The 27,630-nt window shown below is 38.8% G+C and overlaps 1 protein-coding gene across 1 annotated transcript in view; it reads left to right on the top strand.

The window, feature by feature from the left end:
- CNTN1 (contactin 1) overlaps positions 1-27,630 on the top strand; it is a 211,298-nt gene that overhangs the window by 58,268 nt on the left and 125,400 nt on the right. The window lies entirely within an intron of this gene.

The raw sequence follows: 27,630 nt of genomic DNA, 5'->3' as shown, positions 1-27,630 counted from the left end.
TCTGTTTAATATACTGCTTCAGTTAATTGTAACTTAACAAACAAATCAGTGTAGATCAGACTTAAGTTTTTAGTCATCCTTAGCTAACCTGTCTGACAAATGCTCCCAAAATCCCCACTTTTACTGTTTAATTCATTCTTCTAGAGTCAAATATTTATCTGGATCTTTCATCCATTTCCAAAGTACTAAGACATGACTTTTTGTCTATGTGACAGTATGTGGATTATATCCTGGTTCATTAATATATATTGTATAGTATGGCATGAGTGTTCAATGCTAATGAGATTGCATACACTTTAGGAATTATTTCAGTCTTTGGACCTTGATTTATGGTATAACTTCTGGAGAGAGCTAACTCATCTGTTAAGCTGTTTTTATTTATGTTCTATAAAACTGATTTCTTCACTAACAAAGATGTAAGTGCAGCTTATTAGTAGTTATTTGTGATTCTTGTTGTCTGATCAGAGTTGTGGAAGTTTGGCAATGCTTTTCTATTTGGATTATGAGTATGATATCATGGCTCACTGTTTTAGTTCTGGTCCTTACACAGCTGTGCTTTGGATCTTAGTACAATTCACATTTAAGTGAAGCTTCTTATCAGCCAGATCTCTGGAGCCATTAGAATTTCTCAAACTTGCAGCACATGCACACTGCTGCAAGCAGATGTTCATAGGGTTTCTGCCCTCTATGCTTACAAGGGCATAATTTTTTTCTGTAGGACAGGTATTTATGAGATAGAGCTTTCATTCCTGAAACCTGTTTCCTATTTGAGATGAGATCCATGAAATTGTTTACACACTCCTTTTCTGTTTGAGGAAGAGTTTATCCACCCTAGTGGCATTGTTCCTCACACTCAATTTTCCAAGTATATATTATACTTTCCTTACCAGTAAGCCCCTAACTGGTATGACATGTGCTGTTTCTCTCTTTAATTAAATAACTACTTTCTTTTCCTGTATAAATGAGTCCATGATCCCAGGAGCAGCTGGATGCTTTTTGTCTTCATTCAAAATGGCCACAATCTCCTGCTCTTTCTAATTTATTTATGTCATCATCAAAGATGAATCTTTCTTTTATTGTTTGCGTGGGAAAATGAAGAACCAAGATCCTTACAGCAGTGTGGAAGGTGTAAGTGCAGGAGTGTGTGCTTCCCTGTAGTGGCTGATAGCATTGCTTATCTCTGCTGGGAGAGGGCACCTGCCTGCAAGCTCATCAGGTAGTGCTGGGCATCTGTGCAGCTGCACTGAGATGCAGGTCAGGTGTAATGTAATTCAGTGCTTTTCCCGAGGGAAGGAAGCAGCTGGGAGTAAGTCACTGGTGTCCTGCACAGCTCTCTCCTGGAATGCAGAGAGGGACCAGGTCACATGGTAAGCATACAGCTCTGATCACCATCTTTAGACAGTGCCTGTCATGTAAAATGACAGAGGCTGGGAGTAGGGCAGTGCAGCTGGAATGCAACACTGCAGCCTCCCTGTTACTCTCTGACCTTATGGGATTAGCCAGTGTTTGTAGGATCTGCCAGTCATTCATGTTTTGCTCAGGTCTGGGAGAGATGCTGAGCTGCCATAGAGGAGCACTCTCTGGCAGAGCTCAGCACTGGGGCCAAGGCTGCAGGGAAGTGGCACTAAGTGCCTGTTGTGACCCTCTCTTGGTGTCTGATTCAGAGACATGGTTCTGTGATAAGACCAAGCATGATGGCTCTCATGTATTTGAAGAGAAGGCTGAGAGGCAAGTCTATCATTCTTCAGGTATTCAGCAGAAGTAATGCTGATGTATTAATTACTGTGTAATAAGCTGTAGCATCTCATCTAGAAAATCTTTGATTTTCTCATCTAGAAATCTCTTTGAGGCTATGAGATAATTAAATATCCAACCATTCAAAACTAGTGCTTTTCATATATAGTTGTATGTCTGTGAAGCAGTGGAGTCTCTTCCTCATTGCAATACCTGTAAGCATGAAAGACTATCTAGTTATAACTGTTACTTCAGACTAAATACTTGTCAACAGTCTTGCTGAATTCCCTTTGGATATTTTTAAATGACCAGAAACAGGTCCAATAAGCCTTTCCCTGGAAAGGCCTTCACAGGATAGATTCTGCTTATTATGCATTACTTTCTAGAACTATGCATCTGCCTTTCATATTGGAGGCATTATTTTCAAATTACTCAAGTGTTTTAAGATGCTTTTGGTCAAGGCCTAAGCAAAGTATAAAGGCGAATCTGTTTTCCACATAGTAGATTGTTGTTCAACAGTTTGTGCCAGCCAGTACAGAGTGCAATCATTCCTCTCAAGAGAGATGAATTACTCAACTGCCTCAGCTTCTGCTGCTCCACATTCTTATCCTTGTACTGTTGGAGTGGTCTGCTCTTCTTGTGGAGCCGGCGGGCAGAAATGTAAATGTCTTGCATTATCTCCTTGATAAAAGATCTTCACCTGTGAGCTGTTTTGGATATGCACCAGTTTTCACAACAATGCAGTTAATTGTGCTTTTGTGGGTTTTTTTTGTATTTGAAAGAAAACCAACAGATTTTTTTTTCAATAGTACTGTGTACAGCAGTGTCTTACAAAACTGCTGCAAATTTGCAGAAATTGAGTTATTGGGTGATACACTGATGCATTGCAACAGGCCAGGTAATTTATCTTGCCATTTTTCTGTTGAGAAAATTTTGTTTAAGATTATAATTTACTCAGGTGTTTGACACAGTAGGGACTGTGAAAAGATTAATTATGTCCAGCTAAGATTGCCTGAATCAACTGTATTTGTGTCTTTGACTAATTTTCTTGTGAAATAGGCAGGACTATGTGCCTTCAACATTTAATTTTTTTAAAGTTTGTATTTACTACATGCATACTTCAGTATAGTTACTGCTGCAGTTTCTTAACATGCCTGAGTATTTTCCCACCTTGCTTGGGGTTAAAATGGGCATGGGATGTTACTGAAAGGCACCTCCAGAGTGTGGTTCCCCCGGCTGCAAAATCCTTTGACTTTGGCAGGACAGTATGGAAGCACTTATGTAGCCATGAGTTCAATCATTATCAAACCAGCAGCAAGTGCTGGTCAGGCATGGATACTTATACCTGGGGGTGTCCAGAGAAGTCTTTCCTAGAATGGACCACAAAAGCCAGTAGCCTTGGAGGAAACACAGTAACTGATGTAACAGAGATGATTGTATACCAGTTCCCAAAATAACCCACAAGCCCTTCATTTGCAAAAGAAAATTAAACTATATTTTGCTCAGAAGAAGCACTGTTTGCATAAACAACATAATTTATTGTAGATTAGGAGCAGAGCACTTGCAGATGCTAAAAGCATTTCCTTTGCTCATGTGTCAACACTGCACTCCCTAGGCTGAGCTGGTGGGAGGAAGATTATCCAGATATTTGTCTAACCAACCTCTGGAATTGGTGCTGGGGTCAAATACCACTCCTGTTCTTGAGGAAGGAAGCATCTGTGTCAAGCACTTAGATCACAGGTGTGGTGAAATCTATTTGAATCAAGGCAAGACATTAATGCAGTTTTATGTGTTGCCAGTTTTCCCAAATAAATAAAAAAAGTAATTCATGTGGATAAAAATTGAGTGTGCCAAATGGCCTTGCAGGACTTTGGCATCTTTGACATGTTTCATTTTGCATCAAGAACAGTGTGTGTTATTTCATTGTAAAGAGACTAAATCTGCAAAATAGTGCTTACTTGACCTTCCAATAATTATGCAAAACAGTTGTTACTTGTAGATTTTAAGGCCCAAAAGCACTTACTAGATAGCTGCAGACCACAGAACCTTTTCTCGATATGGACATTAATTTGAAATGCATGTGGTTTTTTTTTCAAAGATGTCTCAATAAGATATTCCATTTGTTGATAGTTGCATTATTAAAGATGCTTATTCACTAAAAAGCAGATCAAGCGATCACAGATTAATGTTAACACTAAGGACTTTTTAAACAATAGGCTGTATAAATCCCACTCAAAACCACTGCAGATAGTATGAAATCTGTTACTGTCTGCTGGCATTTGTGGAGTATACAATTTCATCTTAGCTTTCTTTTGAATAACCCAATAGGTTAAAGTTCTTTAGGTCCTGCCTGAGGCAAGTTTGATAACTGTGACTAAATAGAAACTTTTCATTCGGTCTTAAATATTCTAAGGTGTTGATTCAAGGACTAAATGCATAATACCAGTAATGACTTCACTAACATCATGTACTGTCTTAATTATACCAAATAGAAAAGCAGAAATTACATATTCATTCTAAGAATATTTATGTATTAGTGTATAATTCTCCTATTTATCACTTCAAGGATGACTAAAACTCCACACTAAAGTGCACCTTCAGCTGATTTCCTGGTCCTTGCTGAGTTTGCTCAAGAGCCTTTTTGGGATATAGCTCTCCATTTTAAAGATAAGATTTCATGCTTATTCTTCAAAATAGTACCATTCTAAAATTGAAAAATAGCAGAAGCATAGTACTTTGTAACTGAGAGCTGGACAACAATCTGATCTGAACATGAATTATGAATGACTGAGTTATGCATACCTGATTTTGCACATGAGGTATCACCAACTGCTGAGTTACATGTGCTCTGCTAATCCTGTATCATGGCAATTTAAACAGCAGTGCTGCTAACAGCTCCATATATTGTTTTAATGTCATTTGCATACACCTACATGTCTCTACATGTGTAAATGCATACACACAAACAAGACAGGTTTAAATGGAATTGCTCTCTCCTGCATGATACCTGTTTTAGTCACTCCCATGGATGCAGTAGGATGGGATATCGGATTGCTCACACTGAATAAGCTTCAGAGAATCTCAATAATCTTCTTTGAAGTATTTGTTTAATAGAGAGTGTATCCTGGCTACTGGTGTTAATACTAGTGTATCCTGGCTTTGAAAGTGTCTCCAGAACTTATCAGCATCTTCCTTAAAATGTGGAGCATTGAAAATGCCAGAACAACATCAAGATTTAAGCAATTGCTTCTGCAAATTAGATTACTCACTGTGAAGCTGCTGAAGTAACATAGAAAAAATCTCATATTAATGGAAATAATGGTGTGAAGACTTTAGCTTTTGGGTGTGCATCACACGTGGAGAGGAGAGAGACCATCTGCTGTCTACTCAGTGCTGTTCTGGTGAGGGGAGCTGTGTGGGGAGCTGATGGGAAAGCAGTGAGTCTGTTTTGGCAGCAGCCAGGTGAGCTGTTCTCCCAGGAGATAAGCTGTGGGACAGATAATGGATCAGAAAAGTGGCTTCCACAGCTGGAGGTGATAGTGGTGTTAGGTGGATTGGCTGATGTTCTTGATAGACTTGAGTCTGCATCCCTGCAGAGTGCTTCTGGAGATGCAGTCACATTTTTCATCTGAGTAGTGGCAAAGGAAATCTGCTTTGTCAAAAAAAATATTGCTTGAGGTGATCTTCTATGCAGAAACAAGAGGGGTGGTGGGCTACAGGGACTTGTTTTTTACTAGGGATAACTTCATTTAGAAACTTGAGTTTGTTTCTAGAGCTCTGTCAAAAATAGGCATTTGAAGTATGAAATTGTACAAGGTGATATATGTATACTGCTGAGGTATACAAACTGATCTAGATGGCCCAAGTGCTTCCCATCTCTATTTTTCTGATGCGATTTTTTTGTTTCCTTCTCCTCCTTTCCATTTTACCCCATTTTTCTTAGATCAGTTTTCTCTTTCTGGCACTGTTTCAATCCTTCTGGAACAATTGCTTCCAGTGAAATCCAATTCTCAACTATTTGACATTAGGAAAAAGAATTTTAGGCCACTAAACTCCCATCAGCTATTATTCTCTTCCCTTAGGCTTGCCTAAAGAAGGCAAAGACTGAAAGTATGGGCTCTTTACCCCCATGTATTCCTTACAGATCTTACAGATTCCTACCAGCCTGTTCATAACAATAACAAAAAAAATCTAATACAGTAATCTTAGAAGTTGTGAGTAATTTTCTTCCATGAAGAATCACAGGTGTGGAGCACTGAGGGTGAACAACTCACCAGCTACCATCTCTCTACCAGGTCTGTACAGGGAAAAGCAAAAATGGCCAGCACATTGCTTTATGGCCACAGACTTGGTTGCATCTTGAAAATGTTCCTTCTTCTGCTTCACAAGAGAGTTTGAAGATGAAAATATTCTTCTAAATTAAAATGTTCTTCTGTATCCACAACATGCATTGGAGTTAATAAAGGATTTAAATTAAACAGGAATAGAAACCAAGAATGATGGTCTATGTTTCATTTCATGGTGGATAAAGAAAGTCAGCCTTATTTCTATTTCATTTATATTTTGAAGTTCAAACTCAGGTGAAAGCTGTGGCTTGTGATTGAAGTCTCTCTCCTGCTTAGGCTGCTGAGCCCTGTTCACTGTTGTGGCTGCATGCATATCTTAGGTATGTTCCAGTTTTGTCCGTGTGTGCTTTTTTGTGCCTGCAACATGACTCTACAAAATTCCCATTATTGGTGTTTGCAGTGAAACTCAGTTGAGCAATACTGAACCAACTGGTCACATTCTTGTGTGGAAAAGTCCAAGAAGAGTAAATTTTATGGTATTGATATTTCAGGCCTATTGTTTAGGAAGCTCAAGTATTAAATTAGGTGCTTCAGCAGACCATGTGTGAGTTATTGGAGTACATTCCTGAGCTGCATTAACTTGCTGTCATTTACTTGCCTCCTGATAACCAATTCTTAGAGAAGTTGTCTTGAAGATGATATTTAAGGTGGGAGATGCAACCTGTGTGTTTCTGATCTCTCTTCCCCTTGTTTTATAGGAAATGAAAAAAAATACTTTTCAAAGTGAGTGATGTTTGTGCAGGCTAGGAATATGTCTGTGTGAATTTGGTGTTGGTTCTGTGAGCAACATCTTTATCACAACCTCTGTTTTGACAGGAGGCTTTCATTTTGCTTTTTATAGTAATTTCCTAAGAGCCATTTGCATGTAATAGCCAAACTGCATCTGGGAAATTGTGACAGGAGCAATCAGACTGTGGATGTTTTTACAGGTCAAGCAAGCAGCTGGTTGCCAGCAACATGGCTCAGCCTTGCAGAGTAGGGCTGGGAAGAGGAACCTGGAAATTCCTCATGAGAAGTGCAGAAACCAGGAGGTTGTCAGAGGGTTTTTCAGAGGCTTTCCCTGAATGAAAACCACATGAAGCAAACAAGGAGCATTATTATTTGTCTAAAGTGCTCAAACCAACCTGGATTAGTTGTTTCTCAGGGGTGTAACTAAGAAGGGAATGAACAGTCATGTGGGTTGTAGGAAGGAAATTCTTAAGCTCTGGGTCTTAAGGAGCAGAATTTCAGAGACTTGAGAGTCTGGTGAAAGCCAGCCCACCCTTGGGGAAGGAATGGAAAAGACAGCAGTAATGTGGGCAAGATATGAATCCTGTTTGACCTTTAGTTTCAATACATAGTAAAACTAAATCTTCTTTATATTCAGCATAAGATTTAAGCAAGAAGTAGAAGATATGAAGACTCATGAGTGAGTAGCTAACAGAACAACTCTTGGAGCTGGCTTGTGAATTGCTCCAGCTCCTTGCTCTGCCTGGTTTAGGCACAGCCCTGGGGCTGTGGTACCAACCACTGTCACTTTGTATTCCAGCTGCTCAGCCTTGGAGGTGTGCAAGGATCAGAGTATCTCATCACCCAGTTAGATTGGTTTCTACTTTGATGAGAACCTACAGCTGAAAAAAATATCATTAATATAATTAAATACTTTTGGGGACTCACTTCACACAAGGACACATCATATATATATAAATTATGGTGTGCAGGGTACATATAAAATTCAAAATAAACATTTTAGGATATACTTTCATTGTACATTTAACTCCATTATGACAGTCTTATGTTACATAACTCAAATTTAATAAGCTGATGAAATTTTCATAGAGCTTGTGCTGCCAGCACTGCTAATGTAATGGAACTTTAATTTGGCATAACATTTTAGTGTTTCTTAAGGAAATGAGGTTTGTGCAACTGCTTTTTGCCTGTCCTCTACATCAAGTTCTGACCTCCTGTACTAGCTCCCACTAAAATGAGTGAGGTTCTCTGCAAGCCTTGAAGAGAATTAAGTTCTTACAAGTTTCATGGTGTTCATGGTTCAGTAAAGAGGAAAAAACCCAAATCAGTGCCCTCCTGAGTGGAAAGCTGCTATATATTTCCCTTGGCAGCATCAACATGTACACACTGTGGGATGAGCATAGCAGGCAGTGTCTCCTGCCCAGAGATGTCAGGAAGTACATGTGCTGGGAAAGAAACTGAAATTATTTGGCTCAAGAAGCATGAGAGAAGTAGGACTTCAGTTTGTGGGAAATCTTGTTTCATTACATCTGTTGACCACAGAACAAATGATTACTTTTTTTTTTCACTTTCATGGTTCATGTTTCAGTTTTCAAGTACATAATTACTGAATTCACCAACCATGCAGTTTTAGACATAAGATGCCTTAGAGATGAGAGCAAGTGGAAAATTGAGTCTATGTACATTTATGCTTAATGCAACTAAAGCTATTTTGCTTTATATTTTATCTTTAACAGAACCATTTTTTGGTTTTGTTCTCTGGCAGTAGTCTGAGGTACAGCTTCAGAAATACTTTTGTCTGGTCCTTCAACAGATTAACACTAGTTCTCATTAAATGTCTCTCCAGAAGAAAAACCATTAAAAAAAATAGACTTCTGTATGGAGTCACAATTAAAGTACTTTGCCACTGGTGATATTTTGAGAGCTAGTAATTTTTGTTTGTATTTTTCCTAGTATCCATATATTTACTTTTACTGTACTGTGACAAAAGGATTTGAGTCTTATGAATAATTTCTAAAAACAAAGCATAACATTAGTTCAGAAGTTTTGCTTTTATAAAAGCTAGAGTGGCCTTTGGCATCAAGCCAGAATGAAGAGAAGGAAATCAAATAATGCACCTTATCCTGTCTGAGTGAAGAAAAAACCTTTATGAGTGCTGTAAATTTTGTTAAATTTGACATTTGACTGACAGTCAGAGATGTAGATTCCCAGAGTGGAGAGATGTGACTGCCACTGACCTGCCCTTGTCCTCCTTGAGTCACTAGTGTGCCAGACAGCTCATCAGAGAGCCTGTGGTAAGACAAGGGACACAGAGAAACTGGTATTGCACCTGGAGGAGATCAGTTTTAATAAAAATAGGAATACTTTGAATGAAATGTGCAGAAATAGTGCAAAGAGGACCTAGGATCAAAACCAAAGGTAAATGATCTGTCAGCATAAAGGCATAAAAAGCATCTGGAAAAGGCTAGAAAATACCTTCAAAAATATGAATAGGTAGAAATTTTAGAAAAATGCTTTGACCCACAGGTGAACTATTTTGCAAAGTAATTGCTTAGGACAGTTCATTTTGCAGATGAAAAACTTCCAGTGAAGGTACAATTGGAGGACTACAATTAGATCAACAGAAGTTGACCATCTGTACATGATTATACAGATAATATAATAATTCCACCTATTTTTGACATAATAGTAATAAGAAAGTGACATAGTAATCCAATTATTTTAAAAGTATTTTTCAATTAATAAAAGTAAACATATTTTGCAAAATTATGTATTGATGTTATCATGACAGTTTATCTCAAAAGAGGTTAACAAAATTCCAAAGGACAGCCAAAGATTATTGATAGTTGTGATAGAGGGTAAGAGAAATAAATTTCTTTGTGTTCAAGGGCATAAGGTTAGAAAAGGTTAAGGACAAAGGTGTTCATTGAAGAAATGCAAACACTTTTTTCTTTAGGCTCCTAGTTGCTGTTTTAGGATGTTGGAGTAGATTAAGCTAAGCTTTGGATACCTGCAGCATTTATGTATGCTGCAGGTATTCAAAGCTTAGTTTAATCAGTATGGTCTGAAATCCTGATCTTGGGGATATATGCACACTTCAGCAGTCCTCACCTGTCAGACTTTTAATTTAGAGGACCTCCTTAAATACAACATGGATTCTTTCCAGCCTTGATATGTTAGGAAACTGATGCACCTTGAGAGGAGGGGGGAGAAGAAAAGGCAGTAAAGTGGAGTTACCTTCTCAAATTAGGATATAGCTGGAGCATGGCATACAATGTCAAAAGAGTCATAAAATAGGGAATATAGTTTGTTTTGTATGAGCCAGCCTAAGCAATGCCATGGCATATTCAAGATGTTTAATATGTCTGTGCCATCAGTGCAGATGTGGGAAGGACTGTTAGGTAAACTCATAGGGCAACAACCACATCAGGTACGGGGCTCTACCTGTCCTGGGTCATGCACTTACCTGACAGGTCACCTGCTGCTGCTTCCAGATAGCTGAGCACATGGCATACAGACAAACTTCATAGCCTAGGCTGTCACCCTGTTTTTCTTTGTTAAGCATTTATGTCAAGTCTGGGAGCTATATAGCAGTGCATATAATTAGTGAAATGTCCTTCACTGGTGGTGTGGGGATTTTTTGCCTTTCTTCCATTTGGCTTCTGAAGCCTCTAGGATGAACCTTCAGCCTGAATGAGTCAGGAAATCCACTTATGTTCCACTAGCAGTGCACTGTATTTTCAGCAACTCAAATATAATTTGTTTTAGTACAGTTAATAATATATGTAATCACATTTTCTGGTACTGAGTTATATTTAATCGAGTTGAAACATCATGCAACATATAAACCTTAAAATGGCCTTTACGTCTTCTCCTAGTTTCCTGCCTCCTCAATATGACGTCCTTTTGTTTTGGTTGTTTTTTATGCTCTGGGTAGGCAGAGGGAGGTGGTATGACTTGAAATTAAAAGTTCCAAGTATGAGTTTGAGTCTCATCAACATTAATTTAGGAGCATCAATAATCTAAGCATAAAGGTAGGTGTGAGGGCAAATTGAAGATGTGCGTTATATACATGGGTATTACAGATGGGAGATGGGTGTCTCTGAATGCTGGACTCTGGGATAGAACCTAGTGGTCTCTAGCTACTCAGGGAGAAGAGAGGCACGAACCAGCACTTAAAATTCGGTAGGTTACATTATAAAATTGTCTGGAACTTGGACAGAGCATTTGAAATATGATTTTATGTGAAACTTGTCATTGTGTTTCATTCCTAATTATGCTGAATTAATTTAGAAGGAGAAATCTCTGACTAGCATAGGGCAAGAGTCAAGAGGTGTAGGTAGGGGTTTTACTATCAGATACAGCTGATGAATTCACTGGACTCTATACATAAAATTAAATGTTTAAGTATATAACCAGAGAATACAACTGGTCTGAAATAAGAGCAAAAGAAAAAAGTTAAAGGAGAGCATGATCAAACATTGTAGAATAAAAAGGCAGCAAGTTGTTCATGTTGTTTTCAAAAACTCCTGACAATTTATTTGGGTTCTTCAGAATTAATTCTGCTGCAGCTAAATACAGATAAAATTTAATTACAGAAATTCAGAGATACCCTTCCTTGACCACTACTCTTTTCCTGGTTGGTGTAAAAAAAAAATAATAAAAGGTCTGTGTTTCCAAAAAGCCTTGTCTAAATATAAGGCTGAACACTATGACTGGTGATGTTTTTTAAGTGTTTAGTGTACTGAATAAAGACTTTGGTCAAAAAAGAATGCATTTCCATAGGGGACTAGGAAGAGGTGCACTGCTTCTTTTAAGCAGATGGATAGGTAGCTTTTGAGAGTCTTGACATGCTGTGGCAAGCTCACAGCCTTAGAAGCAGGCATTCTGCATCAGGTAAGATAAAAGGGGTTGGATCCCATCATAGAATCATGAAATGGTTTGTGGGGGGACTTTAAAGATCATCTAGTTCCAACTCTTCTTCCTTCAGCAGGGTTACCTTCTACTAGAGCAAGTTACTCAGAGCCTCATACAATCTGACATTGAACACTTCCAGGGATGGGAAGTGTTTTCTCTGCCCAATTTCTCTGGGCAACCTGTGCCAGTGTCTCACACCCTACCCTCCTTCAATTAAAGACCATTGTTCTGTCACTACATGCCCTTGTGAAAAGTCCCCATCTTGCTTTCTGGTGAGTTCCCTTAGATACTGGAAGGCACTTTAAAGGTCTCCCCAGAGTCTTCTCTTTTCCAGGCTTAACAGCTGCAGCTGTCTCATGCTATCTTCATAGGGGAGGTGCTCCAGCCCTGTAATCAACTCCATGGCCCTCCTCTGGACTCCTTCCAACAGGTCCTTGTCGTGTTGGGGACTCAGAGGTGGACACAGGGCTCCAGGTGGGGTCTTAGCAGAGCAGAGGGGTGGAATCACCTCACGTGGCCTGCTCTCATGCCTGTTTTGGATGCAGCCCAGGATATGTTTCACTTTCTGGGCTGCAGAAAGGGTTATCTTGAGCTTTTTGTCCAAAAACATTCCTACGTCATTCTCCCAAGGGCTAGTCTTGATCTATTCTCCAGAAAGATTGCAGAGGTTTGGCAATTTGTTCGTAACTACTGTGATCAGCCCCTACCCAGTCCAAATGTCACCAAGATGTTAAATAAAACGTGTTCCAGTGTTTCTTCCTTTTCTTCCATAAATTGCAACTGAACACCCAGTTATCTACCCCAAGTCTTTGTTTCTGAAGGAGTTTTTGCAACTACTTATTGGAGAATGTGAGTAAAGGAAAAGACAACACATTTCAAAATCAGATGTGGAAGATCTTGTTCAGGGTTTGGCTTCAGGTCAGACACATAAATCTTAAGTACCAGATATAGATCTTGTGATCATCTGGCTCTTTGCTGTATGTTTGTTTTAAAAGTCCTTGGCTCCATAACAGATATTTTTCTTCTAAATTAGTTTCTATAAAAGTTCTTCATTTTACTTGGTAGTCTCCTAGCAGAAAGCAGCTCCTTGGAGAATGTATGATAATGGTGTAATATTGAGGCAAAGTTCTGGCAGGATTTCATGGACTACTTTTATAATGTTTCTACTTGATTTTCCCATTATAGGCTTACAAAGCTAAGATTATCTTAAGCATGTCAGTCCTGTTTAAATCCAGTTGGTTATTTTTATTATGAAAATTAACATTTTTAAAGTGCTTTGCTGGATTGGGGCCCAGATGATTGTTACATCTTCCAAATTAAAGCTTCCTTGATCATCATAATAAGGGAATTATAGCAATAATTATTAATGAATATTGTTACTGTGTAAATTCCCCTGTGAATCTAACTGCATATAGGAATTAGAGCATTGGCTCCAATAGTTTATTAATGTGCCTTAGCAGTCTTACTGCAATTTATTTACTTTCTTGCTTACTGATAATTATTTCTATTTCTGATAAAAATGAATCCTTTGTGACTTGGAGGTGGGCTGTTTGGATCACATGGGAGTAGATAATAAATCTTCAAAATTCTCCCTGTTGAGGAAAGCAAGCAAGTCTAAACAGTCTGAGTTGACCTTTAAAAGGTAAAAGTCTTTCTTTTCACATCTCGGAAGAAAAGCAGCAGAGAAGTTAGGAGCCTCCAAGTGTATCTTGGATCTAAGTCCTTGTGTCAGTGAAAAGCAGAATTTGAGAATAAAAATGACTTTACATAGGCTGGGTTATTTTGACAAGCTGTTCCTACTTTTCAGTGAGCATTTCTACAGCTCATAGAGGTGAACATAGAAATGGTAGCACTAACAGACTTGATCTTTCCTGCTGGTTTATTCATTATGGATTCTTCATTATGACTTTCCATTGTGATAAACAGCAGGGAAGAGTCTTTACTGCATTGCTGTCAGTGGCAGTTTTGAATGCTGAAGCAGTTCAGGGTGGGTCTCATTTTGCTGGCATGGAGCAGTATTTAGGAGTCTTCTTTAACTTTTAATAAGCCTAGGATAATTGCAAGGAAACTTCTGGATGTCAGCAGCCAGGAGAACTCATATATTTCCTTCATCCAGTTGGATGATGGGGAGCTGCTGCTCTTTCTTCTAGCAGCAGCAAATTCTGATAAAGTTCAAGGCTTGGGTGCCAAAGTTATGATCACAAGTCCTGTACCTCAGCTTGCCATGCCATCAGTGCTCCCAGTCTGGGGATGATTGGTGTCCAAGAGAAGCTTAATGCTGTGGTGGAAGGAAAGCTGGAAAGGGTGTAGAGAATGTGGCTGTCTGGAGTCGCATGTGAAGTAAATGTCATGTTGTAGTACCACACAGAGACAGAAATGGGAGAAATTGAGAACCACAAAAGCTGAGATGCAACTAGGTTTCAGTTGGGCTTTTGTTTGTTTGGTGTGTGCTGTGTTGTTTTAGGGGTTTTTTTTCCTTAAAAATGGTCAGAGTCTGAATCTTTAAAGGAAAACCCAGAAAAGTGAGCTGGTTTGGTAAGAAGGGCAAAGGCTGTTGCAGGGCAATGTTACAACTACTTGTACTGCCCTATGTCTAGATGTGTTTTTGAGGAATTATTTTATGATGAACACTGTAGGTATTTTCCAGACACACTGCAGAACTATAGAGAGAGTTGTACAAGACATATTTTCTCTAGTTTATGGCTTTGTTGTCTGGTCTTAATGTCATGACAACTAAAGTCTTGTATGTTTCCTTTTAAAGCAACAGTGGTGTTCATTGATATCTCAGCTTGTTTTTATGGAGACAGCAGATAAACATAACTACTTTTGTGAGAAGCATAACTAAATTCTATGAAGCAAACATTTCCCATGCTACAACAACCCTGCAGTCCTGCTAAAGTTTATAGAAACTGCCAGTAGCTCTATAGCAAAACTGGAGCCTGTAGGTTAGAAAGCAATTCTTCAAACCCTGGCCACAGTTTTAAGCTTGTATAGTCATTTAAATGTCACTAATTTGTGCTCCATGTTCTGTACAGTGCAGCAGCAATTTTGTTTTGTATTAGGAAATAAGAGGAAGATAGTGGTAAGAGGCATCTATCAGATTCAGTGCTTCCACTACAAAAGATTACTAGCTTTTTAAGATGTGATAACATATCAGTAGTCTGGAAATACACTGGTAAGATCAAAATTGAATTCGTTAGAGGATTACTGTCCTTCATTGTCAGGTTATCTTAGAATATTACTCAATCTGATAGGAACAAAACCTTTTATGTGCTTTATGGCAGAAAATGCACTGAAAACAAGGGGAAGAGATGGAATATGGCCAATATCACTTTTAAGTTCAAGACTAACTTAATTTGCTCTTTAGAGGTCAATGAATAGATTTATATTTAATTCTCTAATGGATAACTTATTTATTTTAAAGTTGTATGCCTGCAGTTGTTTTATTTTAGACCATTCTCATGCTTGAAAGAAACAAATAATTTCTTTGAGAAATTGGGTGGAACTTCAGTATAATGAAACTTCTCTGAACAGGTGGGCTGTATCAGTGACATTTAACTAAATCTTAAGTGCCAGATGGTATATTTGCAATTTATTTCAGGATTTGGCCATAGATTCATTGTTTGTCAGTGTCCATATACTGCTGTTATAAATAAAAGCTTTATATAGAGAACGGAGTCCACCCTTTTCTGTAAATCCTAAAAAATGCAGCCCTCAAACACACAATTAAGCTTACACAAAAGGATAGTACCTTTTGATATTCTTCAGTAGTTAGTTCTCATGTGGGGTAGCTAGAAGACTTGCATATTTGTACTTTTTCTTGATGTTGCTACTTTCCTTCGTGGACAGTTAGAGTGGGATACACAGTACATGTCCATTAAGCTGTTCACTGCAGTTTCCTTTCCTTTGAAACATGCTGTGCCTTTTTCTTTCAAAAATACAGTCTCTGTATGCCTGTTAATATCTCAAGCAAAAAATAACTAAAAAATTAACAGGCAGCTTATGTCAACTCAGAGGCCTAAATGGTTACATTGACATTATTCATCTCACTAGTCAGATGGAGAACTGTAAGATGGACAACTACAAAAAGGCAGTAATTTAACTGTTTTGGTGGATTTTTTTTTGCGGGGGTGGGGGGAGGGGGAATGTGGAAGGAGATTGTTTCTTAACTTCTGCGTTCCAGAAGGCACAGTATTTAGCCTTATATGGTGATTTGACTCCCATGGAACATTTCCTGTAATTGTCAAGGAGCTGCTGTTAATTTTTGCAGACCTCAGTAATTGAAAGAACATTTGGAAAATTTTCTTTAATTTATCTTCAAACAGTGGGAGAATGTTGCAGTCCTTCAGCCATCCCATCATTTGCCATGAAAATGTTTGGTCTTGGAACTATATCAGTAAAAAACACTGGCCAGTGACTAGAAATATTTATTTTGCATTAAATTGCTTACTTTTTTTTTAATCTGTGAAATGTTTAGCTTAATTTGTCTGTATTAAAAGAATTGGTGAACATTTAAATGTGTACAAAAGATGTGTTTCTGATACTGTGTCATCATTTTTCATTTTGATTTTTGCTGTTAAAATCAGAAACTGCAATGCTACAGTCATTGGACCAAAAAGTATTTTTCTTTCAGAAATAGACCACACCCATTCAAAAGTATCCTTTATTTGTTTTTTACATACTTACTGTTTACTCATTCAAAACCAATATTCCCACAGTATATCTCATGGTAGCATTTCACTTTGGGACTAGAAATCGAGCTCATACTTCCTCAAAACAATTCCCAGTTTTGTTTTAGTACCGTTGCTTTAGCTTCTTCTAAAAAAAACGAGCTTGCATACCCTATGTTGTGGTTGCAACCCCTTATGTTTTGTAGTTCATATCATATGTTGTGCTTCTCACAAAGTGCTGTCTGTTATTCCTTTGTCTGTTCAGACAAAGTTTTAGACATTAGTCTCTTCATTCAGATATCAGCATCACCCCGTGGAAATAGCCTATTATGTATGTGCTGGTGAAATCTCATTTTTGTTGGAAAAAAAAAATAAAAATCACGTAAGACCCCAAAAAGTTTATGCAGCATGGGGAGGAGGAAGTAAAGAGTCACATAAACCAGTTGCACTGATACAGGTTAGAAAATAAGGCTTAAAGGAAAGAAAGCTTCTCATGCCCATTTTTTATTGAATTTGTAACCCTGGTCTGGCTTAATTTTGTGTTTTCCCCCAAAGGTGAAAATTTACATATTTAATTGATTTTCCACTAAATTCTCACTGATAACAGAGTTTCTGCTTCTACTAATTGCTAGGCTCTTCCCCCTGCAATCTGTGATGCATATTTAGAACTCATCATTTCATATTGTCTCTTCATTTGCAGTTTGCAATTTCTCACAGTGCATTTCTAAGGTGGAAGATTAAAAACATGATTGTTCCTGGATTTGAGAATGCATATTATTGCAGGGGAAATTCCTTCCTAGGAGAATCCAAATGTCTGATTCAGTTTTTATTTGGAGGAACACAGTTGTTCCCAAGCAGAAAAGAACTTTTTTTCTCCCTTTGTATTTTTATGTTTATTTTCTCTGGTCAGACAGAGCTAACGCTGTGTTTTGTGTGATGGAAGTGTTGATTCAGAGAACTGTGAACAAATATAGATGAGAAATTCAAAAGCCATGCTCTGGCAGAGAGGAGAAGGGCTGGTGGTGAACAGCAGAGAATGATTGTCACTGAAAATACAGGCTGTTGGTAGCAGAGAAGTGGGAAGGTTTCTGCCTATTTTGTGTCACTTTTTGCTTCTTTACTGGCAAGCTACTGATCTAGATTGACCTGCATTTGAAAACACTTGGTGGCACTGACTGAGAAGTATGTTTGACTTGAGGATAAAAATTAAATACTGGCCTCCCACTTCAGTTTTCATGTGATTTTCATGCACCCAAATGCTATCTCATGTTGCTTATTAGGAAGCACAGGGACATTTTTGTCATTCAAAAGTTTTTACTATGACATGCAAAATTAGTAAAGAATGAAATAAAATTAAGGTGAGCAAATAATGTATTCCTTCTAGTGGCTCATTGTGGGAAAAGACATGCTCATTTCCTCCATCATTGCAAAGGCAAGGACAGCAGTCCACTCTGAAAAGCTATAATATGCTTTCTCTGAGTTTGCAAACTGAGTAGAAAACAGATAAAAATCTAAATGTGCAGATTACAAAGTGAGCAGGAGAAAATGCCTTCTGACTATTGTGTACTTTGTCACTAGTATTAATTTGCAGAGAGAATATAAGGTATTTCTGTGGTTTGGCACCTGAAACGCTTTTTCAGGGCATCAGATTCCTGTGGCCACAAGATCTCTGAATCGGGAGCATGCTGTTGCCCAGATTTCTGGAGTTGGCAGGGTGTGTTCAGCAGAGTACTCTGCTGCAGCACACAGAGGCACAGTGGGCACTGTCATGGTTTTGGTCTCGCCCTTCTGACACGTGCTGTGCTCTGGGGAGGACCTCAGGCCTGCCCTGTTGCAGTGGTCTTGTCTAGTGATCTGGATCTGTGGCTGCCCTGGCTGCTGTCAGCCCAGCCCCAAACTGCTTGTTCAGGGGCTGTGGACTTGTGCCTCTGAGGCAAAGGCTGCCTGTGGCCCCTGGCTACCCAAGCCCCTGCCCTCACCCTGTGGCCCCCTCCCACCTAACTCCAGCAAGATGTTTGGATGCAGCAGTTTATCTCTTGTTTGTATGGTAAAAGGCTTGTCATTAAAGCATTTCAGTCAGCTGGAAACATTTATTGGCTTGAGCTTCATGCTTAAAAAGAGTTGGCAGCCTGAACTTGTTGCTATGCTCTGCACAGGCAGTGGCCCTGAATTTCTGCTCACATGGATACTTGGATTTTTCTCCTTTTTGGCAAAACACTTAATTCAGTTGATTCCTGTGGTGTACCCTGAATTTTTGTACGTCTTTGGATGATGATATGGAGAGGAGTCTGGCTTTAATAGCAGGCAGCCCAACACTGAATTGCTGCTGGGTCAAGCATAGGCTTGCTTTGTCTATCCTGTGATGTAAATTGGTAGTGTGATGACCAATAAAGAAAACAGAGGGAGTTATTAACTAATGATGGCTAGAACAATCAATCCAGAGGTCAGGAAAGTTATAGAAGAAGCAGGTATAGTAGAGTGCAAAACCAGCAGTATCAAAGATGATACAGGAAAAAAACATATCAAACAGACTGTTTCCTAAGCTCAAAACATATGAAGAGGTTCAGTTGCCCTAAGGGTTGGCCAGGTGGCCTGAGGACAAGGATGTGACCAAAAAAACATGTGAAGAGAATTTTCCTGTCAGTATTACAGTCAGTCAGTATAGTCCAGTATGGTTCCTGTCAGTATAGTCTGTGGAAGCATATGCTGCAGCAAGTCATGCTGCACTTGATGCTAGCTTTGGATCAGCAGTGATTTGAAGTAGATCACTCTGTAAACACTGTAAACCATTTGGAGGGAAGTTTTCTGTGTTATCTTGGATACGGCCTTTGTTGCTGTTTGAGTGCAAAGGCCTAGGAGAACATGAAAGTAGTACTCTCTACAGCTCTATATCTGTAACTGGCTCTTGGAGCTCTTGGGACATTTGGAGTGGTGTTTTTCTCAGTATATATGGAATCTCTTTTACACTTGAAATATGGCTGATACATATAGTAGTCTGTTGTACCAATAACTATGGTTACTATATTTTCTTTTATTCTTCTTTTGTTTTATATTATAACTATAAATAGTATGATTTTTTTAAAGCCTGTGCTATATTACAGAATACAGTATAGTATAAGTAGTAGGGAGAATCATATTGGCATGCAATTTATATAATCGTATTAAATGTCATGATTGTTTTTGAATAATGTTTAAAGAAAGCATTTGCATATAATTAGTATCTTTGACATCTTGGAACACTGGCTTAAACAGTAAAGCAGAACAAGCAGCAGTTTTGTTGTGGTACATGTTTAGGTATTGGTAGCAATGTGGTCCACAGAAGATCAAAGTCACATTCTCAGCTTAAATGACTGAACTGGAAGTCTTGATTTTGTTCAGCCTCATGACTTCTCTGTAGGAATTGATGGCCAGCTCAAATTCTATGCCTGACTCCATAGGTTCTGTGAGATAGTTCTGGTTAAATTCCTATTGTTCTGTGCCCTCCGGTACTTTCCATTACTGTAGTGCTGAAAAGTCAGAGTCATCAGAGATCACTTTAAACAAACAAGAAGTCTGTCCCTCTCCCAGTGAGAATTACTCATAGTAGTTATGACTGGAAGTATAACATAAAAGGCAAAGACAGATGGGGAATTGCAAAGAAACAGTGAAAGAAAATCATCCATTGAGGATAGCGGTCTCAGCTTTCCAGAGCAGCCTACATGCTGTCAATTTAATTTGCAATTATCATAGCAAACAAGATTTAAGAAAGGGTTTGAAGGAGGGCAATGCAATAACTTTGCAGGTGTTGCAGAGTTCTTCCAAAGTGTGAAGTGTAATGGGAGGAAGCACAGAAGTGGTTCACTGAGAATTTAACAAGGACATAATGAAAAATAACTTGCAGACTAATTGTAAGTTGGCTGTTCAGTACCAAGTGAGAATAATAATGAGAGTAGTCCATGGAACCAGTGTGAACTTGCTTTTATTTGACATACCAAAGAAAGAAGTGGAGGCAAGGAGAGAAGTCACATGCTCAGAGCAGCAGCGCTCTGATAAGGTGCTGTCTTTGTCCAGGCCGGAGGAAAATATTTTGTATTAATTTGTTTCTAAAATTATGAGAATCTGGACAAGGGTATTAAGTGCATATTACAAGATTTTATATGAGCAATATTATGCAGAAAGATTTTGCAAGTGAATTTAATGATCTAAGGATGATTTGGGTTAGAGATAACATCCAGACTGACACAGTGATTCAGAAAGAATCTGGCAGAATAAATTTGTGGGGGTGGGTAATGAAAACCCTAAGTTGTCTATGAGGAGCCTAAGCTGATGCCTGAATTTACAGTATCAGAAATACTGTCTGAGAGACCAATTTGAAAAGAATGAGGTAGTATTGAAGTAGAGGTACAGCATCTAAAGAGGAGATAATAGTTGATACTGTGTCTATCAATGAGATTGTACTAGAGTAAAGTTTTAGGAGGAAAAACACCAAAAAATTCTCCAGAAAGCATAGAAGAAACCATGAAGTTGTTCCTTTGAATCACATCCAGAGCAACAGTTAGAGACATCAGGATAAGACTGTGCCAAGGTAGCCAAAACATCAGAAGTAAAAACTGGTAAACATGAAAAATTATTGGCATGTCAGGAAGAATGAAAGTGAGCCCACTTTCTGAGGCCTGGATAACTGCAAATCATAGAGATTTAAGGAGTTTAATTTGCACATTTTTAGTGCAAAAAGTAAAAACCATCAGGAAAGGAAGAACATCAGGACTTGGAAGTGCTAGGTAAATGGTTGGACTAAACGATCTCAAGGATCTTTTCAACCTAAATGTGGGTATGATTCTATAAATCAAGGCTGAGGTTAGACTATAGTGAGAGAATAACAAATGTAAAATAGAGGCGCATAAACCAGCAAAATTTGCCAAAACTAATTACAGAAATAAAATGAAGAGTTGTAAGATGTTTATAAGAAATGGCAGCATTTAATGGTTTTGTGGTCTCAGAATATACTCTGCTAAAAATGGGATCCTGTGTTTGAGAGTACCTGACAGTCTACTGTGTAGTATGTCTTAAAACCTTACATGCCATGAATACTTTCCCATTCCAGATTGAAGAGAAAGTTCCCAATTCTGGAGTTTCTACTTTGAAAGGGTAATTTTCCAGGCGGGCTGGGAGGCTGTGTATTATACTGGAACTGGTTTTCATGATGAAGGATAAATCTTTGTATTTTTTCTTGTGGGTTTCTGACATCTATCTAGGCATAGTAAAAATGAGAATATCTCATTTACATGAGAAGTGTGGAATAGGCAGAGTAAAGCAAGGAGAGCAGGGCATTTTCATTATCTCCTTTTCATCAGCAACAAATCAGGGAATGCTAAAATTACAATTAAATACACAGAGAAGGCAATCAGCATGGATTGTCATATTGTCACAGCTTTTGTCAGCATGGATTGTCAGATATTTTTGGGATGCCTGTCTAATAGTGAAATACCCAGGCAGTACTTCAGTGTAATGATACCTGTAACACTCCTATTTGTGTTTGCTGATGCCAGTAACTTCAAGAAAACACTAGTTTGTCCAGTTTCTAGCTCTTACCCTTCTAAATTGTAAAACCCTTCTTATATTTGTTATTTTCTAAAGAAATTGTACCAGTTTCTATTTGTATTGTTCATGCTTCTTATGAAATTCCCTGATAGATCTAAGACTTTATTCTTCAGAGCTTCTCTTGAGGAGCCCACCATATTACATACAAATTCTAAAATATCAGGCAAGTGTTGCTGACATTTTAACAAATCTTTTCCACATAAATAGTTATTTAACTGATGTATTATAGTACCAATGACAATCACATGGAGATGTTTTCCATTTCAAACTTCTGAATTCAATGAGTAATTTAACTTTCTCTCATAAAAAAGGCAAAAAGTTAGTTTCTTTCTGAGTCAATGATCAAAATTCATATTCTGGACAGAACTGTCCAATATGGCACTTGTGTTGTGGTATTTACATATGAAATCAGGTTTAAGCAATTTTTCATTTTCTTTAAGGAATCCCAAACATAGCTTGAATAGGGAGAGTGATCATGTTCCTGAAATGTCTCTTTCCCTATGTCCAGGAAATATTCTTGTTAAATCAAATGAAGGGGAGATACAGTGACTGAATGAAATGTGTAAATTGAGTGGTCTACATGTTCGTACCTACATGTGATTGACACGCTCTCAGTCTGATCCTACTGGGCAGAAATCTAACCAACAGAGTCCACAAACATAAGAATGATTCAACTTGCCCTTAAACAGACAACAAGAGCTGAACTGGTGCTGACAGATTTCTGACAGTGAATGGGCATCTTACTCTGGCGTAGGCATGGGTTGCTATCTGTCCAAATTCAGGTGTCTAGCTGGAGAACACTCCCAACGTAGTAAGAAGTGGAGATGTCCACTGTATTGGTAAGTGCAGGATGAACTAGTCTGCACTGCCTACATGAGCATTCTTTTCCCAGTAAACTTCCCACTTAGGACTGATTAGAGTAAGACCAGAGTGAACTCATGGGGACTGCATGACCTGGGGCATGAATCTCATCTTTGTGAGGTTTATTCCCATTCTGAATAAACCTTCTAATCTGATTAATTAAGGAGTCAGGTGCACAACATCAACTGGTGATATGACTTTTAACTTCTAGCTTAATGCTTGTCAGAGATTATTGTGACCCAGCACTCAGTATTGTAATGGATGAAGAATTCGACAAACTAAACATCTGATTTTGATGTATCCCAAAGTAGTGATTAACTGCTGTTATATTATAGCTTTGGTAGCTGTTGAGGAAGGATGTACCAGATGGACATATGGGAATTTCTTGGAGATACATTTGCCAACCCACTGAAATGTATGGGCATGCCTCAGCATAAGGGAAAGCAGTAGATGCTGCATGTACTGAAAGGTGATTGTTTTGGTGAGAGACAAACAAAGGAAAACTTCTTCCTGAATTTCTGCTGAAAAAGCCTCTATTCATTCAAGTTTCCAGACTGTATGCCAAATCCTACTTGCTCCAGACAGTTTTCCATTAACTTCCTTGGTAGGACTCTGAATGTGTACAATTGCAGGAGAGTTGATACTTTAGCCCAGATTCAGGTTTTCAACAATATGTGTCTCTGTGCTGAAGTTCCATCAAGATTTTTTTGTTTTGCCAGGAATAATTAATTATTATTGTTATCTTACTAACTTCTTGAATATATTTTAACCAATCTCAGTAAGAGTTCTTTATCTTAGTGATGATGATGTATTTTAATGTCTAAGGAGCAGAGCCAAACTGTCAAGGCTAAGGAATAATTCCATGGTATTCAGGAAACTACAGGTCTGGGTGGTTCATGCAACAGCGTTCCCACACAATGCAGTTTGGCAATGCAAGGGTAATCAACGATACTTGTTATGTTATTTTTAAATACTACTTTGGATTTTCACCTCAGTTATCACTTTGTTTTCCTTTTGTCCATCTTTTTCTTATGAAACAGTGGCAGTTTTGGGTTTTGTGTGTAAGAGATGTGTGTCAGAGATGGGGACTGCCCAGAGGCTGCTGAAGACAGAGGCTGAAATAGGGTTGATATACTGTCAATGAAGCTTGTTTAAATGACAGGGGTGCCGGAAAAAGAAGTATGCTGAAAAGGCTGGAAGATGGTCAGATCTGTGGAAAGAAGTAGAAACTCTGGAATGTACTTTAATTGATCTGGCAGATACAAATTATGTGCTTTGTTCTAGACAAAAATGATGTATCTATGCGGGTCTATGCAGATAGAATATAATATATGCTCTCTCATAAGAGGATTCAAGTGAGAATGGACTTGTTTCCTGGTACAAACATGGTTCAGGTGTGTATGGGGCAAAGAATATGTCATGGGGTAGAAAGCTTTTACATCTACCCTGTGCTTTCAGAGGTTCACTGTGCTTTGAACATGGGGTTAGAAAAACATACTGGCTTCTCATGCTGCACAGTCAAAGGAGTCTGCAGAGAATACAGACTTCAAATAAAAGGCTCAGATAACACAGCATTTTTTGGAGGTCAAAGAAATGCAGAGTCTAGATTAAACACTCTGCAATATGTAAATGCCATGTATGTTGGAGTTACATTTGAGTGCTGCAGGGGGAAGCCTGTGTCTGCATCCTGTTTTGGATGGAATATTGTTTGTTGCAGCACAGCAATTGCCCAGCCCCAATTGTTTTAGCGATGAGCTGATCGATACCCCATTACTGGATGTAACAGTTGCTGCAGGAAGTGCACAGAAAATTTTAATGCATGAATTATGCATGCTGTCCTCATTCTTTAGTCTCAGAGCATAGTGACAGAAATTGTAAAGATGACTGGGGTAGTTTCTTGCATAAAGTGACTGCAGTGAAATCCTTCATATATTCATGCACACAAGCAGCATTGAGTGGGACGGCCTATTTAAGAAGATATAAATCCCTGAGCTTACAGCACAGAATGCTTGATTTGAAAGCATTGCAGCCATGTACAGAGCCAGTTTTCGTGCTGTCTAAACCTGCTTTCTGCTGAAGGTTGGCTGAGGGATGCTAACGGCTGTGCTCTGCTCTGAGGTCACAGTTTGAAGTGTTTTTTGGTTGGTTTTTGGTTTTTTTTCCCTTTAATTTGTTTTCTGCCGCAGGAGAGGATCTGCGAAGTTTATTGGTTTAACAATCCTTGTATTTTTTCAAAGATGCAAACTTGGAATAGTTACTATGAACAAAAGGACAAGAAGGAATTCACCATCTAAGGTAAAAAGGGATATTTTTTATTTGTGGATTTGAGTGCGGTAGAGGGAATATGCTGAGAAAGGATTATGATGATGCAGTGTGGTTACATTGACTCAGATACCTGGGCTGGAACGCAGAGTCAGGATTTTCAGGTGGATATAACTGCAGAGATCCTACTAGTCTGATAAATGGTTGTTTAAATGTTGCTGAGACTAAATACTGTGTTTGAATCCTGCAGTTTGTTCAAGAGTGCACATTTCTGATCAATTTTTGTCTGCTATAGATGACTGCGTTGTGGGGAGGGGCAGGACAGTCACTGAGATGATCAATATAATAACATGATCTGTTTCATTAGAGGTCCTAACTGAATAATGACAGTGAAATTTCATTGACCTTTTTTCTTCTTTCTGTGCATTTTCTGTAATATTTGCAAGCTACAGTAAAATGTGTGCCAGGAAAATGCATTCCAGAATCTACTGCTTGTCTGTCCTGTAAATAACAAAGATGATAATACTGTTACATTTTGGATAAAAATCTGTGCTTTCATTCAGTGAATAGACAAGCCTGTCCTTACTGTCCTTCAGAAAACGATGTACTTTTAGAAATTTTACATATAAGTACAGCTATTTCTAATTATGGAACTTGCTGGAAATTTAAAAAAAAAAATAAAAGCAGTCTACCTTTCTTTAATTTGACAGTTTTGGATATATTCAAGAAAATTGTCTAACGCATATAGATGTACAATAGAGATACCAGCTTTTAAAAGAAAAGTTAAATTACATGTTTTAATTAAAATTGTTTACCACAGTAAATACTGAAAAATTCTAGATCCTATTTTTTGCACTTGTAGATTTTCATATTTTGGAAAAAGGAGTACAAATGCTTGTGTTCAGCTTTTGTGTTCAGTAGCATGAAGACATACCCATACTTTCGAAGAGATTATATTGTCAGAGAGTACTGAGAAATAGCTAGTTTAATAAACCTGAAGGCTGTTTCCTATGTGATCTCAAAGCCCAAGGTATTGCCAGTAAGCATTACAAGCATTCACAACAGTATGCTACCCTTCCTTGGTAAATGCCTTTTTATTTTCAGTTTACATTGTAATTTTACATTTACATGTAATAACGCCTAACGGGCAGTTTTGGATCCCTGACTCCTTATGCTCCATTTCCACAGAAACACATACGGAGCCCTGTCTCAGTGAACAGTATGTGTTTGCTCGTTAATTACCAAATAATCAGCTGGAAGCACGCTGTACCAGAGATCAGGCATTGTTAGTATCGCCCGACTGAAACCGAGCGGTCATGGGGCTGAAGCGGCGGTTTCCAACCCTGGGAACGCATTCCTTGTGCGGGGCTGCCCTTCGCCACTCTCCGCGCCGTACCGGGGGAGCTCGCAGGCCCAGCGTAGCGGGGAGGGCCCGGCGGGGAGGTGCGGGCAGGGCCCGGCCGTGCCGGCGGAGCTCCTGGGCAGGGCGGTGCAGGCAGGGCCCGGCCGTGCGCGGCCCCGGAGCCCAGGGCGGCCTGCGGGATGCTGAGTCACGGCGGCACTGGGAGGGGCTCGCCGGCCTCCGGAGCAGCCACGGCTGCGAGATCCAGCCTGGGAAAGGGGAACACACCTAGAGGGGGGAATAAAATCCTGGCCGGCAAAGGCTGGGTCTGGCGTGTGCTGAATGCCAGCACATTGCTGGGCGTGCGAGCGCTGGGCCGGGAACGCGGCGGGGATGGCAGCGACAGCAGGGAGGAGCTCTCGCTGTGGCACTAACAAGGGAGATGTGTATGATAGCTGGCTGCTCGCAAAGATGCTCGTCAGTCTTCATTTGCCATGGAGGATTTACTCTATTTTCCGTGCTTCTGCCATGATTTATTACCTGAAATGCGTAATTTGAAGATTAAGCAGGCTTTCAACTGTGAAAACAGATGTAAAAATCAGAATAACTAACAGCAGAAAAAAAAACCTTCCTAAATTCATTTCATTCAGTTAACTAGGGAATACCTACCTTCAGTTTTCATGGAAACTTAAATAAATTAATGGAAATGTATTTCTGTGAGAGAGAATTTCACATGTGTGCATTTAAGGGTTGCACATTCAAATACTGAATTCTGATCATATGTGTTTTACTGAATATGGCTCAGCTGTTGCAAAGCTTTGCTACTATATGGAGATGTAGCAGTGAGTGAACATTGCTTGCATTCTTTGACTGTCATAAATAAAAGCATCACAGCTGTAATCACAGTGACATGGAACTTATAACAACAATATTGGTTTTTTCATTTTTTTCACATTGAAGGTGAGGTACCTAAATTACCATTTTTTTCACATTGAAGATGAGGTACCTAAATTACTTGTTTAATGAGAAAACAGGTACATGAATTAAAGGTAAAAAATTGGAAATACGAATATTCTCTAAAGAATAATGGCTGGGTTTCCAATGCATTTGAGAAAGGTATCCAGGGCCCATTGAAATTGCCTAGGGACCGTGATTGTTGGTCACTTTGATGAGATTTTCAAAGGAGCAT

Source organism: Agelaius tricolor, unplaced genomic scaffold (assembly GCF_023055355.1).
Source record: "Agelaius tricolor isolate 1412-34295 unplaced genomic scaffold, bAgeTri1.0.p SCAF_3, whole genome shotgun sequence".
Taxonomy (NCBI): domain Eukaryota; kingdom Metazoa; phylum Chordata; class Aves; order Passeriformes; family Icteridae; genus Agelaius; species Agelaius tricolor.
Note: the sequence above shows the minus strand (reverse complement) of the source record. Positions and strands in the feature narration are given on the sequence as shown.